This window comes from Lithobates pipiens, unplaced genomic scaffold, assembly GCF_037356315.1.
Source record: "Lithobates pipiens isolate NorthernLeopardFrog02 unplaced genomic scaffold, aLitPip1_a1.2 Scaffold_10, whole genome shotgun sequence".
Lineage (NCBI taxonomy): Eukaryota > Metazoa > Chordata > Amphibia > Anura > Ranidae > Lithobates > Lithobates pipiens.
Genome location: NW_027507686.1, coordinates 107508979 through 107523495, shown reverse-complemented (window position 1 = coordinate 107523495; position 14517 = coordinate 107508979). Strand labels below are relative to the sequence as shown.

The 14517-nt window shown below is 45.6% G+C and overlaps 8 pseudogenes; 4 read left to right on the top strand and 4 right to left on the bottom strand.

Annotated features, from left to right (window-relative positions):
- Window positions 1-1279: 1279 nt before the first annotated feature.
- On the bottom strand, window positions 1280-1398 carry LOC143943772 (5S ribosomal RNA; annotated as a pseudogene).
- Window positions 1399-3264: 1866 nt separating this feature from the next.
- On the bottom strand, window positions 3265-3383 carry LOC143942554 (5S ribosomal RNA; annotated as a pseudogene).
- Window positions 3384-3742: 359 nt separating this feature from the next.
- LOC143955282 (5S ribosomal RNA) lies at window positions 3743-3861 on the bottom strand (annotated as a pseudogene).
- A 478-nt stretch (window positions 3862-4339) lies between these two features.
- On the bottom strand, window positions 4340-4458 carry LOC143955553 (5S ribosomal RNA; annotated as a pseudogene).
- A 3558-nt stretch (window positions 4459-8016) lies between these two features.
- On the top strand, window positions 8017-8135 carry LOC143954783 (5S ribosomal RNA; annotated as a pseudogene).
- A 952-nt stretch (window positions 8136-9087) lies between these two features.
- LOC143945834 (5S ribosomal RNA) lies at window positions 9088-9206 on the top strand (annotated as a pseudogene).
- A 540-nt stretch (window positions 9207-9746) lies between these two features.
- LOC143957225 (5S ribosomal RNA) lies at window positions 9747-9865 on the top strand (annotated as a pseudogene).
- A 962-nt stretch (window positions 9866-10827) lies between these two features.
- LOC143952212 (5S ribosomal RNA) lies at window positions 10828-10947 on the top strand (annotated as a pseudogene).
- Window positions 10948-14517: the final 3570 nt, after the last annotated feature.

Sequence of the window (14517 nt, the reverse complement as noted above, 5' to 3'; positions counted from 1 at the left end):
TACTCTGAGCTCGAATGGGGATTTTCCTGAGGATACCCTTAGAGCCCACATCTCGTTGATACCTAAGGAGGGCAAAGACCCGGGCCTATGTGGGAGCTACAGACCCATTTCCCTCATAAATTCGGTCCTAAAACTATTCTCTAAAATCCTCGCCACGTGATTGGCACAGCACTTGCAGTCCCTTATACAGATTGACCAGTTAGGTTTTATTCCCACCAGGGAAGATAGGGACAACACTATTAAGGCGCTTACCCATGTCCATAAAGTAAAGTCATCTGAGACCCCTTGTCTTTTCGTGAGTACTGATGCCGAGAAGGCTTTTGATCGGGTCAGAGGGACATTCATGTTCTCGGTCCTTCACCATATAGGTCTGAGTGAACGGATGCTGGCATGGATAAGTAAGATATACTCACGCCCTTCAGCTCCAGTCAAAGCGAATGGGGTGCTCTCATCTCCCCTTGACATCGGGAATGGGACCAGACAGGGTTGCCCCCTGTCGCCCTTATTATTCGCACTGTCATTGGAACCCCCTCTCTCCACAATTCGAGAAAACTCAGACATAACGGGACTCCAAATGGGTACTCTTGAGTGCAAGATATCTGCCTACGCGGATGACATGCTGACAAATCCCAGAGTTTCCTTGCCTAATCTCCTTCGGGAATTAAAGATATACGGGATACCTCTTGAAATCAGAGGCCAAGGGGGTTGCAGTCCCCCCGCAAATGTTACTAGACTTGCAGTCCAATTTTCATTTTAAATGGACCCATACAGCCCTTAAGTACTTAGGTACTTACATTCCACCGGACATCGCGCGTACGTTTATGTTGAACTTCCCCCCACCACTTGTCAGTAAGATCCGCAGTTTGCTTCACAGGTGGCATTCTGGCCTCCATTCCTGGTTCAGGAGATGCAATCTCATTAAAATGAACATACTCCCTAAATTTACCTATCTTTTGAAAGCTCTCCCGATCCAGATTCCAGTCACATTTTTTAAGCAAGCTCAATCCCTGCTCACTCAATTTAACTGGGCCCACAAAAATCCCAGACATAAAGAGAAGAATACGGCACCTGGTATTCCAACGCCATCTCCTATCCAGGTACTAACTAGGCCCAACCCTTCTTAGCCTCAGAGATGAGAAGAGATAGGGCTCTTTCAGGGTGTTGCTGCTTTAAGCGATCTCTTTGGGCACTCTCAACCCTCTTGACAAATGCCAAGATGGTCACCTTGGGAAACAAGCGAAAAACAAACAAATGAATCAACGCCAACAACATAAAAAGAAGCCTACAATAACTGGTATTCCCAGGTGGTCTCCCATCCAGGTACTAACAAGGCCTGACTCTTCTTAGCCTCCAAGATCAGACGAGATTGGGTGCTTTCAGAGTGATGTGGCCATAGGCAATCTCTTCAGGCACTCTCAACCCTCTTGACAAACACCAAGATGGTCACCTTGGGAAACAAGCGAAATAAAAACAGGTCAACGCCAACAACATAAAAAGAAGCCTATGCCACCTGGTATTCCCAGGCGGTCTCCCATCCAGGTACTAACAAGTCCCGACTCTTCTTAGCCTCCAACATCAAACGAGATCGTGTGCTTTCAGGGTGATGTGCCCGTAGGCAATCTCTTCAGGCACTTTCAACCCTCTTGACAAACGCCAAGATGGTCACCTTGGGAAACAAGCAAAAAAAAATAAGTCAATGCCAACAACTTAAAAAAAAAGCCTATGGCATCGAGAAATCCCACGCGGTCTCCCATCCAGGTACTAACCAGGTCCCAACCCTGCTTAGCCTCTGAGATCAAATGAGATTGGGCTCTTTCAGGGTGATGCGGCCATAGTAGATTTTTTCAGGTACGTTCAACCCTCTTGACAAACGCCAAGATGGTCACCTTGGGAAACAAACAAAAAAAACAAGTCAACGCCAACAACATAAAAAGAAGCCTACAGCACCTAGTATTCCCAGGTGGTCTCCCATCCAGGTATTAACCTGAGATCAGAGGAGATTGGGTGCTTTCAGGGTGATGTGCCCATAGGCAATCTCTTTGGGCACTCTCATCCCTCTTGAAAAATGCCAAGATAGTCACCCTGGGAAATAAGCGAAAAAAAAACAGGTCAACGCCAACAACATAAAAAGAAGAATACGGCACCTGGTATTCCAAGGCCGTCTCCCATTCAAGTACTAACAAGGCCCAACCCTTCTTAGCCTCCGAGATCAGAAGAGATAGGGTGCTTTCAAGGTGATGCGGCTGTAAGCGATCTCTTTAGGCACTTTCAACCCTCTTGACAAATGCCAAGATGATCACTTTGGGAAAAAAGCGAAAAAAACATGTCAACACCAACAACATAAAAAGAAGCGTGCGGCATCTGGAAAACCCAGACGGTCTCCCATCTAGGTACAAACCAGGCCCAACCCTGCTTAGCCTCTGAGACCAGACGAGATTGGGCGCTTTCAGGGTGTTGTGCCCGTGTAAGCAATTTCTTTGTGCACTCTCAACCCTCTTGACAAATGCCAAGATGGTCACCTTGGTAAACAAACAAAACAAAAACAAGTCAACGCCAACAACATAAAAAGAAGCCTATGGCACCTAGTATTCCCAGGTGGTCTCCAATCCAGGTACTAGCAAGGCCCAACCCTGTTTAGCCTCTGAGATCGGAGGAGATTGGGCGCTTTCACGGTTATGTGCCCATAGGCAATCTCTTTGGGCACTCTCAACCCTCTTGACAAATGCCAAGATAGTCACCTTGAGATACAAGCGAAAAAAAACAGGTCAATGTCAACAACATAAAAAGAAGAATACGGCACCTGGTATTCCAACGCCATCTCCCACTCTCTCTCGCCTTAAGAGTCTCTTAACTTATAACCTTCCTTATCATATATTTGTTGTGCATTTTTAATGTATCTTTTCGTGACCACTCTACTTTACTGTTCGGGTTTTGACGCCCATTGTGTATGCAAAGTATTTGTTACATTATCGCAAAATGATCTGTAATCCTGCACTTCAACAAGTGATCTGCACTGTGTAACTGTTATGATGCATGTTAATAAAATGTGTTACTAGAAAAAGAAGAATACGGCATCTGGTATTCCAACGCCATCTCCCATCCAGGTACTAACTAGGCCCAACCCTTCTTAGCCTCAGAGATGAGAAGAGATAGGGCTGTTTCGGGGTGATGCTGCTGTAAGCGATCTCTTTGGGCACTCTCAACCCTCTTGACAAATGGGAAACAAGGGAAAAAAAACAGGTCAACGCCGACAACATAATGAGAAGCCTACGGCATCTGGTATTCCCAGGCTGTCTCCGATCCAGGTACTAACCAGGCCCATCGCTGCTTAGCCTCCGAGATCAGATGAGATTGGGCTCTTTCAGGGTGATTTGGCCGTAGGCACTCTCTTTGGGCACTCTGAAGCCTCTTGACAAAGGCCAAGATGGTCACCTTGGGAAAGAAGCTAAAAAAAAAGCCAATAACATAAAAAGAAGCCTACGGCATCCGGTATTCCCAATCAAGACACTAACCAGGCCAGATCCTTCTATGTCACCTGGTCTTCCCAGGCAGTCTCCCATCCAGGTACTAACCAGGCCTGACACTGCTTAGCCTCTGAAATCAGACAAGATTGGGTGCTTTCAGGGTGATGTGGCCGTAAGCGTTCTCTTCAAGACACGCCCAACCCTCTTGACAAATGCCAAGATGGTCACCTTGAGAAACAAGCAAAAAAAACCAGGTCAAAGCCAACAACATAAAAAGAAGCCTATGGCACCTGGTATTCCCAGGCGGTCTCCCATCCAGGTACTAACCAGGCCCGACACTGTTTAGCCTCCAAGATCAGACGAGATTGGGCGCTTTCAGGGTGATGGGGCCATAGGTGATCTCTTCGGGCACTCTCAACCCTCTTGACAAACGCCAAGATGGTCACCTTGGGAAACAAGTGAAAAAAAACAGGTCAACGCCAACAACATAGACCCTGGCGGTCTCCCATCTGACTCTGACCCTGCTTAGCCTCTGAGATTGGGCGCTTTCAGGGTGATGTGGCCTTAGGCGAACGCTTCGGGACATACTCAAAACTCTTGACAGATACTAAAATGGTCACCTTGGGAAACAAGCGAAAAAAAAAACAGGTCAAAGCCAACAATATAAAAAGATTACTACGGCACCTGTAATTAGGTACTATCCAGGCAGGACCCTGCTTAGCCTCTGAGATCAGATGAGATTGGGCGCTTTAAGAGTGATGTGGCCGTAGGAGATTTCTTTGGGCTCTCTCAGCCCTCTTGACAAATGCCAAGATGGTCACCCTGGGAAACAAGCGGAAGAAAAACCCCATGTCAACGCCAACAACATAAAAAGAAGCCTACGGCACCTGGTATTCCCAGTCGGTCTCCCATCCAGTTACTAATCAGGCCCGACAATGCTTAGCCTCCGAGATCAGACAAGATCGGGCACTTTCAGGGTGATTTGGCCGTAGGCACTTTCTTTGGGCACTCTCAACCCTCTTGACAAATGCCAAGATGGTCATCTTGGGAAACAAGCGGAAAAAAAAACAGGTCAACGCCAACAACATAAAAAATAGGATTTTTATATACAGCTTACCTGTAAAATCCTTTTCTTGAGAGTACATCACGGGACACAGGAGCTTCATTACATAGTGGGTTATATAGGCACCTCTGGTGATTGGACACTGGTTAACCCCCAATTAAGGAGAATTCCTCCCCTATATAACCCCTCTCACTCTAGAGGAAGTTGCAAAAGCATTAAAAATATTGAAATTAGGTAAATCACCAGGTCCAGATGGATTTACTTTGTCATATTATAGAATGTTCGCGGAGAAACTGGCTCCGAGATTCGTGGAAGCCTATAATTCAATACGGGAAGGGAAGCAAATTCCAACAGAAACGTTACTGGCGCATATAACAGTAATACCGAAAGAAGGAAAGGATCCCTCTCAGTGTCCCAGCTACCGACCTATTTCGTTGTTGAATGTGGACCTTAAATTGTTCACAAAAATATTAGCCATGAGATTGATAAATTTGATACCGGAACTAATACACCCAGATCAAGTGGGATTCGTCCCAGGGAGAGAAGGAAGAGAAAATACGCAACGAGTGGTGAACACAATTTACCTGGTACAAAAATTGCATAAGTCAATGGTGATAGTATCTGCGGATGCAGAAAAAGCGTTTGATCGGGTGGATTGGATATTCTTAAAAGCAGTACTACAACATATAGGCCTGGGGGAGGGGATGCTGAGATGGATCCTAAACTTATATTCAAAACCAAGTGCTAGGGTGAAAGTGAATGACAGATTATCAGAGCCATTCTCCATTTTAAATGGAACACGCCAGGGATGTCCCCTCTCACCCCTGATATTCATTTTGACAATAGAACCTTTTTTAAGGAAAATACGTGCCAATGTGGATATCAGGGGGGTAAAAATAAAAAATGAAGATCAGAAGTTGGCAGCTTATGCAGATGATTTGATCTTTTTTGTAACGTCCCCAATTACATCTCTCCCATCTTTACTAATGGAGCTACGAGAATATGGGAAAATATCCAACTTTAGAATAAACTATGGAAAATCGGAAGCAATGGGAGTAGAGATGGATTCGCCTCAGTTGCAAGCAGTGTCCACGCAATTTGATTTTAGATGGACGAAAATCTAAATGAACTGTTCGAACTTAACTATATCCCACTGGTAAGACAGATCAAAAGTGATCTTCAAAAATGGGACAAAGAGATTTTTACATGGTTCGGGAGAACCAATATTATTAAGATGAATGTGATGCCCAGACTGTTATACATAATTCAAACTATACCAATTAAGATCCCTTCAAGTTTGTTTAAGGATCTTAGATCAAGATTTATGAAGTTCATCTGGGCTGGGAAACCAGCAAGAGTACGTCGAGATATTTTAGTACTCCCCAAAGGAAAAGGAGGGATAGGACTTCCAGATCCAATAAAATACCAGGAGGCTTCACACTTAACTAGAGTAGTGGAATGGTGTAGGCTTAAAAACGAAAAACCGTGGATACAGACAGAACAAGCAGCGACAGATATCCCATTGGAAGGATTAGTGTGGATTCCAGATACAGAAATACCAATGGGATTGAGAAAACATCCAATACTAGGGGAGACATTACGAATAACTAAAAGAGTATTCAGGAAAACATCTATTTCAAGAATTCCCAGTCCGCTCCTTCCTATTCTTGGTACCCCAGCATTTCTACCGGGAATGACAGATCCAAAGTTTAAAACAATACAAGATAGAGGTATGAGTAGAATTTGTCATTTCTCGGTAGGCAATCGGTTAATGACTAAAAAAGATATTGAAAAAGGAATGACATTAGGACTAGACCCTTTCAGAATGAGGCAATTAGAAGCCTTTATTAGATCTAAATCAAAGGTATACGTAGAAATAAGGGCATTGACTGAGTTTGAAGAGATCTGTTTGAAAGGAGAGGAACTGAGACATCTGATGTCTTATTTTTATAGTATGTTAATAGAACAGGAGACTTCACAAGATCTGCCCTTTTTACAGGCGTGGGAAAGAGATTTAGGGACTACGTTTTCCCCAGAACAAAAGGATAAGATGCTGTTGTTTAATCAAAAGGCCTCGATGGCAAGCAGATATCAAGAAGGGGGATACAAGATCCTTACTAGGTGGTATAGAACACCAAAAGTGTTACATCAAATTTACCCCCAGATATCAGAGACATGTTGGAGATGTCATGGAGCAGAAGGAACATTATTACATATATTTTGGGAATGTCCAAAAATTAGAGTGTTCTGGGAGATGGTAGCCGATACTATTGTAAGGATTACAGGAATTGACCTGGGAGATAAACCGGCAACTTTTCTGCTGCTGGACATCCCAATGGCAATAGAAAGATTCAAAAATTCTTTGCTGAGACATTTATTGATAGCAGCAAGGGCATGTATCCCGGTTCTGTGGAAAAAAAGCAACCCTCCAGCTAGAGCACAGTGGTTTCAGAGAATTGCAGAAATCCAACAAATGGAAAATTTAACAATGACAATGAGAGATCAAGATGAGAAATATCAGAAGATTTGGGCTCCATATCTAAATTATAGAGAAAGTATGATGTGAAACATTTCGAAATATGATAGAGCAGGCGGGTGGTGGTGGGGGGGGGGGGGGGGAGTGAGGGGGGGGATTATAGTGAAAATTCAAACATTTTTTTTTTTTTTTTTGTATATTTATTTATTTATTTTTCTGGGAGGGAAGGGTGAGGGAGGGGGGAGGATGACGTGGAATTGAGGTATGGATTGAAATATTATAAGACTGTTATAGCTGTTAAAGAAGTTGTAGATGTATAACGAAATGTAATGTGAAATCTATGGAAAGAAAAGATGAAAAAATAAAGAATTTATAAAAAAAAGAGGGTTGAGAGTGCCCAAAGAGATCGCTTACAGCAGCATCACCCTGAAAGAGCCCTATCTCTTCTCATCTCTGAGGCTAAGAAGGGTTGGGCCTAGTTAGTACCTGGATGGGAGATGGCGTTGGAATACCAGGTGCCGTAGTCTTATTTTTATGTTGTTGACATTGACCTGTTTTTTTTTCGCTTGTTTCCCAAGGTGACCATTTTAGCATCTGTCAAGAGTTTTGAGTATGTCCCGAAGCGTTTGCCTAAGGCCACATCACCCTGAAAGTGCCCGATCTCAGAGGCTCAACAGGGTCAGATGGGAGACCACCAGGGTCTATGTTGTTGGCGTTGACCTGTTTTTTTTCACTTGTTTCCCAAGATGACCATCTTGGCATTTGTCAAGAGGGGTGAGAGTGTCTGAATAGAACACCTATGGCCACATCACCCTGAAAGTGCACAATCTCACCTGTTCTCGGAGGCCTAGCAGTGTACGGCCTGGTTAATACCTGTATGGGAGACCATCTGTGAATACCAGGTGCCGTAGGCTTCTTTTTATGTTGTTGGCGTTGACCTGTTTATTTTCGCTTGTTTCCCAAGGTGACCATCTTGGTGTTTAACAAGAGGGTTGAGAGTGCCCAAAGAGATCACCTACGGCCCCATCACCCTGAAAGCACCCGATCTTGTCTGATCTCGGAGGCTAAGCAGTGTCGGGCCTGGTTAGTACCAGGATGGGAGAACGTCTGGGAATAACAGGTGCCGTAGGCTTCTCATTATGTTGTCGGCGTTGACCTGTTTTTTTCCCTTGTTTCCCAAGGTGACCAGGGTTGAGAGTGCACAAAGAAATTGCCTACGGGCACAACACCATGAAAGCGCCCAATCTCGTCTGGTCTCAGAGGCTAAGCAGTGTTGGGCCTGGTTTGTACCTGGATGGGAGACCGCCTGGGTTTTCCAGATGCCGCAGGCTTCTTTTTATGTTGTTGGTGTTGACCTGTTTTTTTCGCTTGTTTCCCAAAGTGATCATCTTGGCATTTGTCAAGAGGGTTGAGAGTGCCTAAAGAGATCGCTTACAGCCGCATCACCCTGAAAGCACCCTATCTCTTCTGATCTCGGAGGCTGAGAAGGGTTGGGCCTAGTTAGTACTTGAATGGGAGACGGCCTTGGAATACCAGGTGCCGTATTCTTATTTTTATGTTGTTGGCGTTGACCTGTTTTTTTTCGCTTGTTTCCCAGGGTGACTATCTTGGCATTTTTAAAGAGGGATGAGAGTGCCCAAAGAGATTGCCTATGGGCACATCACCCTGAAAGCGCCCAATCTCCTCTGATCTCAGAGGCTAGAAAGGGTCGCACCTTGTTAATACCTGGATGGGAGACCGCCTGGGAATACTAGGTGCTGTAGGCTTCTTTTTATGGTGTTGGCGTTGACTTGTTTTTTGTGTATGTTTCCCAAGGTGACCATCTTGGCGTTTGTCAAGAGGGTTGAGCGTGCCTGAAAAAATGTACTATGGCCGCATCACCCTGAAAGAGCCCAATCTCATTTGATCTCAGAGGCTAAGCAGGGTTGGGACCTGGTTAGTACCTGGATGGGAGACTGCCTGGGATTTCTCGATGCCATAGGCTTTTTTTTTAAGTTATTGGCATTGACTTATTTTTTTTTGCTTGTTTCCCAAGGTGACCATCTTGGCGTTTGTCAAGAGGGTTGAGAGTGCCTGAAGATATTGCCTATGGCCACATCACTCTGAAAGCACTCAATCTCGTCTGATCTTGGAGACTAAGAAGAGTGAGGCCTGGTTAGTACCTGGATGGGAGACCACCTGGGAATACCAGTTATTGTAGGCTTCTTTTTATGTTGTTGGCGTTGATTCGTTTTTTTTTTTTCGCTTGTTTCCCAAGGTGACCATCTTGGCATTTGTCAAGAGGGTTGAGAGTGCCCAAAGAGATCGCTTACAGCAGCAACACCCTGAAAGAGCCCTATCTCTTCTCATCTCTGAGGCTAAGAAGGGTTGGGCCTAGATAGTACCTGGATAGGAGATGGCGTTGGAATACCAGGTGCCGTATTCTTCTTTTTATGTTGTTGACATTGACCTGTTTTTTTTTCGCTTGTATCTCAAGGTGACTATCCTGGCATTTGTCAAGAGGGTTGAGAGTGCCCAAAGAGATTGCCTATGGGCACATAACCCTGAAAGCGCACGATCTCTTCTGATCTCAGAGGCTAAACAGGGTTGGGCCTTGCTAGCACCTGGATTGGAGACAACCTGGGAATACTAGGTGCCGTAGGCTTCTTTTTATGTTGTTGACGTTGACTTGTTTTGTTTTGTTTGTTTACCAAGGTGACCATCTTGGTGTCTGTCAAGAGGGTTGAGAGTGCCTAAAGAGCTCGCCTATGGCCACATAACCCTGAAAGCACCAGATCTCATCTGATCTCAGAGGCTAAACAGGGTCGGGCCTTGTTATTACCCGGATGGGGGACCACCTGGGAATACTAGGTGCTGTAGACTTCTTCTTATGTTGTTGGCGTTGACTTGTTTTTTTTGTTTGTTTCCCAAGGTGACCATCTTGGCGTTTGTCAAGAGGGTTGAAAGTGTCTGAAGAAATTGCCTACGGGCACATCACCCTGAAAGCACTCGATCTCGTTTGATGTTGGAGGCTAAGAAGAGTCGGGCCTTGTTAGTACCTAAATGGGAGACTGCCTGGGAATTCCAGGTGTTGTAGGCTTCTTTTTATGCTGTTGGCGTTGACCTGTTTTTATTTCGCTTGTTTCCCAAGGTGACCATCTTGGTGTTTGTCAAGAGGGTTGTGAGTGCCTGAAGAGATTGCCTATGGCCACATCTCTCTGAAAGCACCCAATCTCGTCTCATCTTGGAGGCTAAGAAGAGTCAGGCCTGGTTAGTACCTGGATGGGAGACCACCTGGGAATACTGTTATTGTAGGCTTCTTTTTATGTTGTTGGCATTGATTCGTTTGTTTTTTTTCGCTTGTTTCCCAAGGTGACCATCTTGGCATTTGTCAAGAGGCTTGAGAGTGCCCAAAGAGATCGCTTACAGCTGCAACACCCTGAAAGAGCCCTATCTCTTCTCATCTCGGAGGCTAAGAAGGGTTGGGCCTAGTTAGTATCTGGATAGGAGATGGCGTTGGAATACCAGGTGCCGTATTCTTCTCTTTATGTTGTTGACATTTACCTGTTTTTTTTCGCTTGTATCTCAAGGTGACTATCTTGGCATGTGTCAAGAGGGTTGAGAGTGCCCAAAGAGATTGGCTATGGGCACATAACCCCGAAAGCGCCCAATCTCCTCTGATCTCAGAGGCTAAACAGGGTCGGGCCTTCCTAGTACCTGGATTGGAGACCACCTGGGAATACTAGGTGCAGTAGGCTTCTTTTTATGTTGTTGGCGTTGACTTGTTTTTGTTTTGTTTGTTTACCAAGGTGACCATCTTGGTGTTTGTCAAGAGGGTTGGGAGTGCCTATGGCCACATAACCCTGAAAGCACCAGATCTCGTCTGATCTCAGAGGCTAAACAGGGTCTGGGCCTTGTTAATAACCGGATGGGAGGCCACCTGGGAATACTAGGTGCTGTAGACTTCTTCTTATGTTGTTGGCGTTGACTTGTTTTTTTTGTTAGTTTCACAAGGTGACCATCTTGGCGTTAGTCAAGAGGGTTGAGAGTGCCCGAAGAAATCACCTATGGCCACATCACCCTGAAAGAGCCCAATCTCATCTGATCTCAGAGGCTAAGCAGGGTTGGGACCAGTTTAGTACCTGGATGGGAGACCGCCTGGGATTTCCAGATGCCGTAGTCTTCTTTTTATGTTGTTGCCGTTAACCTATTTTTTTCCGCTTGTTCCCAAGGTGACCTTCTTGGCGTTTGTCAAGAGAGTTGAGCATGCCTGAAGATATTGGCTACGGCCACATCACCCTAAATCTGTTCCATCTCATCTTATCTTGGAGGCTAAGCATTGTCGGGCCTGATTTGTAACTGGATGGGAGACCGCCTGGGAATACAAGGTGTCGTAGGCTTCTTTTTTTTTTCAAATATAATTTTTCCTCCAAACAGGGGAAGAGGGTCCCCCGAGTACATAATGCAACAGGGAATTACAGAGCAAAAAGCAGCTGAACAATACTTGATACTGGTATATTTGCAACTGTGAGTCTGCCTTCCATCAATCATAATGATTCGAGGCACGGATAAAGTACTGTACCAAGATCCAGGGTCACACAAACCCCAGGTCCCTCCGGCATAATCCATCCAGAGGGGGGTGTGGGGCCGTCATTGCCAATTTTCCACTTTTTCCAAAAGAGGGGGTGAGAGATAGGGGAGGAAGGCATAAAAGAGAAGGGGTGAAAGATCAGGAAAGGGGAAAATGGGACGAGACACGATGGCAGCCACTGCCCAAGGGGCCAGTCAAGGAAAGCTCAGAGCACTAAGGCGATAGCAGGCGACATCCTTCGAGTGAGAATATAAAGGTATTCCAGATGTCCCAGGTTTGTTTAAAAAATTCTTGTTTACCTTGTGATGTGAGGATCAAGTCCTCCATTTTTTTAATGTCCTCTATTTTCCTAAGCCAGTGAGTAATGAAAGGGGGGGGACATTTTTTCCAATAGAGAGGGATGCAGGATTTCACCGCATGTATCACATGCTGTAAAATTGATTTTTTGTACTTCTTAATGGGAATCTGTGAATGGTGCAAGAGAAAGAATGCAGCCTCTTCCGGGATGGAGAAGTCTGTGAATTTTTGTGTTATGCATCAGATCTCTGTCCAGAAGTCCACCAAGCTGGGGCAGGACCAAAAAATGTGGAGCAACGTGCCCTCTTCTTCTCCACACCTCCAGCATATGTTCGAGGAAGAGTGGAAACATTTATGCAGCTTTGATGGTGTCAAATACCACCCGGTGAGAAGTTTAAAATTTGTCTGCTGTATCTTCGTGCACAGCAAGGTTTTGAGAGCCAAAGTGATAATGCGTTGTCTCTGTGCTGGGGAAAACAAGCAATTAAGGTCCTTTTCCCAGTTGGACAGACAGGTTAAGTGTGGGTGATCTGTTTGAGAGAGAATGTGGGCCTGCATAGAGTCTCAAACTCCGTCTGAGGGCGGGCGAAAGTTTGAGGATTGGGGATGGAATGGAGAAAATGATGTCGTTGCGCCGCTCTCCAAAAAGGCAGTTGGAAAAGCCCTGTCGGATCTCTTAGGGTTGAGAAAGAAGGCCATTTTCCATCAATGACGAATTTAGACGCATGGTCTAGGTTGGAATTTCTAAGTGGGTCCCCGGTTCAAAGTTCGGATGGCCACGTATAGGGAATAGGGGGAAGTCAAAGACGTGAGTGTGTTTTGGGTAGCGATCAGGTGACTGACTTTCAACGAAGCCCCTATAGTGGGATGTGACGTCAATTCTGTGGGTAAATCCTTATAGCACCACATGGCGCTTCTTTTTTTTTTTTTTTTTTTTATCTTTTTTTAATTGAGTTTTCATAGGAATACAAATTGCCCACGCAGGGGCCAAACATTGCCCACGCAGGGGCCATCCTCCAACTGCAGCAACCGGCCACATAGGGACACATTCTCATAACATACAATCTGTTCCCGATGCAGCAACAGGCCGCAGCAGGGGAACTTAAAACAACCACAACCTTAACTAGCTATACCTCAATGTGGGGAGAGGGTATTACAGGAGGTATTCATGCTACATGGTATATAGACAGGACAGAATATCATAGTAACATTTGGGTCAACCTATCGTCCCACTATGACCTTAATGAGGAATTATGGAGTAAACACTACATCAGTTGCCGTAGTGTCATCATCCAACCAGCAGGTCCACACCTTCTCAAATTTTTGCTGGCAACCCCTGTTCGAGTAGGTGGCCTTATAGAGGGGTAAACTAGCATTCACCAGGTTTTTCCAGAATTTGATAGAAGGGGGAGACGATTGCTTCCAGGTCATGGTGATGGCCTTTCGTGCATAATACAATAACAAGGATATAAGTGGTTTCCTAGCTCTGAGGATCGACATCTGCTCCACCAGCCCCAGCAGGCAATATTTAGGGTCATAAGGGATACTAATCTTAGTGGTCTTGCCTATCACCAGGAGAACCTCCTTCCAGTAACCTTCAATCGCTGGACAAGTCCATAAAATGTGAATGAAGTCTCCCGGCTGATAGGAGCATCGCCAGCACGCCGAGGAAAGCGTTGGCGACATTTGATGCAATCTGTGGGGCGTATAATGGGCCCTGTGAACAATTTTGTATTGGACCAATTTGTCCCTGGCTGATACCAAAGGGGAGAATGGGAAGTCCCAAACCTCCCTCCAGTCGTCGTCATCTAACTCCGGTATGTCCCCCACCCATTTCCTGCGGAGGGAGGACAGCTCGGGGATGGCAGCAACCAGCAGGGACCCATAAATCTGAGACATGGGTTTCTCCAGGTCTTTTATCCGAAGGATGGATTCAAGCTCAGAGTATTCTAACACAACCGGCTGACCCAAAAATTGACATCGATATGCATGAGCTATTTGGAGATATCGGAAATGGGCCCACGCTGGCACATTAAATTGAGTGCGTAGTATATGAAAGGGAGTAAGTTCCCCGTTAGTGATGACATGTTCAAGAGTCAGTATTTTATATTTGGCCCAGGCCTGCGGGTCCGGGATGGTATTGAACTGCGGAAGGTTAGGATTCAGCCACAAGGGGGTGTGGGGAGACCAGAAGTTCGGCAGGGATGCCCTCAGCGCCTCCCCCACCTTCCACGCCCTGATAGTGGTGCACATAGAAGGGGTGAGGCAGTGAGGAGTTTTTAGCCCCCTGAATATCAACCCCCTCAGGGCCTCCAGAGACCCCACTATAGCTGCCTCCAGGACCGTTGCTGCATTGGTCAGGTCCGGCCGCAACCACCAGTGGGCGGTTACGAGCTGAGTAGCTAAGAAATATTTGTGGCAATCAGGAAGAGCCAACCCCCCATTACCCACAGGCCTGGTGAGAGTGGTGTATCGGAATCTAGGGGACTTGGGGCCCCAAATGAAGGAGAGGAAAAGTTGCTTCAGGGAGTTAAAGAAGGTTTTAGTCAGCCATTGCGGAGAGTTCCTAAAAATATACGTAAGTTTGGGGAGAATCTTCATTTTAAGTAGGTTAATGCGACCTATAAGGGAGAGGGGAAGATTGCCC